General features: G+C 32.2%; 1 long non-coding RNA gene across 1 annotated transcript; it reads left to right on the forward strand.

Annotated features, from left to right (window-relative positions):
* Positions 1–220: 220 nt before the first annotated feature.
* On the forward strand, positions 221–1,262 carry LOC120781763. The gene is made up of 3 exons (XR_005706162.1): positions 221–454; positions 938–1,094; positions 1,159–1,262. It is a non-coding gene; the product is annotated as an uncharacterized LOC120781763 (long non-coding RNA).
* Positions 1,263–3,570: the final 2,308 nt, after the last annotated feature.

Raw genomic sequence — 3,570 nt, forward strand, 5'->3', positions numbered from 1 at the left:
TGCAAATGTACACTTAAAAACAATCCCATACCCTGCAAAAATTCCATAACCGATTCTCAAACACATTCAAGCATTTTTACCAATACATAAAAAAACATGTTGAAAATTTGTAGTAATGATTGGCAAAAAGAAACAACATCAAACTTTCACATTATGCTTTATTCATTCGCGCATATTGTGTGCATAGGAATGGAGCAATGTTTCATTTTACCGAAAAAGACCAAAACGAAGAAAATGGTGTTGCCCAATCGACAAAATCAATTAATTTGCAAAGCTTTTTTAAAAATTCGGGCAAATTAGAAGAAGAGAAAGCAATTCCACCTGTTGTGGCATCTATTTTCTTGTCAGTGGCAGCACGACATATGTATCACAATTAATTGCATATTTACAAGTGAACGCGAAAGCCGCAAAAAGACGCGCGAGTGAATTAACGAGAACAAAACAATTACATCAGGTGAGTAAAGTGATATTATTTATACAAAAATGAAGAGGAAAACATTTTATAATGAAATGTGCAAAGTTAAAAGGAGTGTGAAAGAAGTTCAGTGCGATACGAAAGTTTATCGGAATTTGCGCGTGCTGATGGGGAAGATGGCGAAGCTGCCGCGGCTGCGCTACATTCTACTCCTGAAGATTCTTTCTCATTTTCCGGCTCAGAATGCCAGTCGGAAAATGAAAATGAGGTTGTTTCAAGTGCAGAAAAGTGCAAGCATTTAAAGTTATGGGCAATTAAAAATAATGTGTCTCAAGCCGTATTGAGCGATTTGCTCAGTGTTTTAAGAAAAATAGGAGTGCATGATTTGCCCTTGTCTGCAAAAACTGTGCTTGAAACAACAAAAATTAAATCAGTTATAAAGAATATCTCCGGCGGAGAATTTACGTATATTGGCATTCAAAAGCATTTTATGAATTAACAAAATCACAAATGTCTTTGCAGATAACATATCTTTTCACTTTAAAGGGCACTTCTGGGGATATTGGCGAAGTTATGAAGCGAGTTTTTGGCGACGAAGTCCTCAGTTTGTTCAATTGGAATGGGAGGTGCGGGAAGAAATCGCTTTCAGAATTTAAAATAGTTAGCGTGGCTCTATTTGGTAATTCATACTATTGTTAACTTTATTTACCAAGTTTTCTGTTATTATGTTTTATTTGTTTCAGAAATTTTCAAGCTGCATGGACGCATCGACTTCGAAAAGGAAGTCCGAAAGAGCGTTGAGCAAAGCCACAACAGGCAAAAGCAAAAACGCTATTTGCTGAACAAAAAAAACTTATAACAAAATTGTAAATTTTTCTTAAAATACTAATATAAAAGAAAACATACAAAAAAAATGGATTTTTATTTCTAAATATATTTTGCGGTATTCCATTATGGCAAGTAAAAAACCTTAGTATTTCACTTTGTATTTAACTGCAAAATGACGGTCAAAAAATTGTCAAATCACTAGAAGTTTTACTCTCATTTCGCCACACATTTTCTCAAAAAATGACCGTCAGTAAACTAGTAAATCTGCGGAAATACTACTAGTTAATTTACTGGTAAAACACCGGGCACATATAACGTGAATGAGCGGTGCAGCTATACATTTTGTTATGCTACTAAGCTTTGAGTAAGAACGGTATATACAATCACACAATTAGGTACGTAATGAAAAGAAACGGTCAAAAAAGTTCCCATGGCTCTTAAGAGTGTGACTGAAAGATTTACGGAAAGTCCCCGTCACGGCTCCAGGTCGTTTTACTAGTCATTTTACCAGTATGCTGCTCGCAGGGTATAGTATAAAACATATACATATACATACAAATATACACACATATGCAGATATTTAGTTATTTATGAGAGTTTAAAAAATTGTATATAAGCAATGAAAACATCAAAATAAAATTAGAATGACCTATTTCTCAGCTCAATAAGGTCTTTACTTTTCCCCCACCAACGCTAAGGATTTAAATAATCTTTATTGAGTTTAACATTTAGTCTTACAAATCAAACAAAGACTTTTTAAGAATGTCTGCTAACTTATAATGATAAATCTTTTATTTTAAATACAAATTTTTAATTATTACATTTTTTCAGAGCGGTACTGTAATTAACGACTCTTCACCAAACAAATGGATTCCAATATGCCCCAACCCATTTGATCTGGCTGCTATTGCATCAGTCTATAGTAAAAAAATTAGTATTGTTGATTTGAGAATAAAAGCAAGAAAATACGCAGAAACTTCCAAAAGCACTTTGCAGCAAATAGATTTACTTGATATATAACTTTAATTTAAAATAGCTTATAATATATGTATAATTAGCTTATACTGCAGTAAATACGAATAATAAAAAACATCTGGAAACTAGTTAAAAAAAAAAGATGTATTTTAATTAAGCGTGATTTAAGGATTCCACTTAACTTGATGTAAGTATTGCACACAACATTGGCTGAAAAGGTCTGGTCCTCCCTTGCTCTTGACGCTCAATTTTTCCAGAGACGTAAATAAATATTGATTATTAATAGTTTCACCATTTCGAGGTAGTCAATGAAAATAATTTTATGTGGATGTCAATAAAAACTGTCGACCGACTGTTCTGATCTCAGACGCTTTTGACGACTTTAACATATTTTCAAAAACTTTCGTTGAACGTTTGCGTTTATAATGGATGGCCAACAGAGACACAGCAGCATAATTTTGGAAGAATTTTCTTTTCCAAATTGGATGGGTTCAGATAGTAAAACAATTGAACATTGTCCACAAGGTCAAGCCCTTAAGCTCAAAAAATCGTTTTTTAGAATTTTTTTGGAGGGAAAGAAATAATTGATTAAAGCGAAATTTCTAGGGTTTATAATATATTTTAACATCATCCGCAAATCTTTTGGATATGAAATATTTTATATTTACCGGACGGCGGGCAAGATGTAGGTCGCACTTTCTATCTGAAACAAAAAATTCAGAAAGATTCATAGTTGTTAATAACTTATCTTTTAGTTAAACTAAGAAAATTCCAAAAATTGCGTAAAATTCTACAACTTTTTAAAAAATTAAAAAAGGGGTTTTTGTTCAAAAAATGTTTTACTTTATTTGGTTTAAAAATATTTTAAAACTTGACTTTTTTTTAGTTTTTTTAGTTTAAATATTAAATTTAAAAAAAATCGTAGAAATGAAAAATCGAGTAATTCCGCGTCAAAGTTTTCGTTTTCAGCCCAGGCGCTCATATAACTGCTAGACGCTCGGTCACTACTTATTTCCTCTCTAGCTTCGACAATATTTGGAATTCCCTTCTATAAATTTTGGATTTTTGAAGCTTCTAAAGCAGATTCCCTCCTTAAGCATAGCAAAGCAAAATTCTAAATTTATGATTTATGGACTGGAATCATGACGGTTTTGTATATATGTAATTAAGGAACGATGTCAAAAGTTCATTTGAAGCATACGCGAAGATGTGAAGAAAATGATTATAATGGAGAATATAGCACAAAATTTTAACCGAACTTATGCCTTTATCGGTGTATATAATGGGGTTAAGTCTATTTCTGGACTTAAAAGGTTTTCACTTATCATTTTGTTTCCTTCTATTTCTGTATT

This window comes from Bactrocera tryoni, unplaced genomic scaffold (genome assembly GCF_016617805.1).
Source record: "Bactrocera tryoni isolate S06 unplaced genomic scaffold, CSIRO_BtryS06_freeze2 scaffold_7, whole genome shotgun sequence".
Classification (NCBI taxonomy): domain Eukaryota; kingdom Metazoa; phylum Arthropoda; class Insecta; order Diptera; family Tephritidae; genus Bactrocera; species Bactrocera tryoni.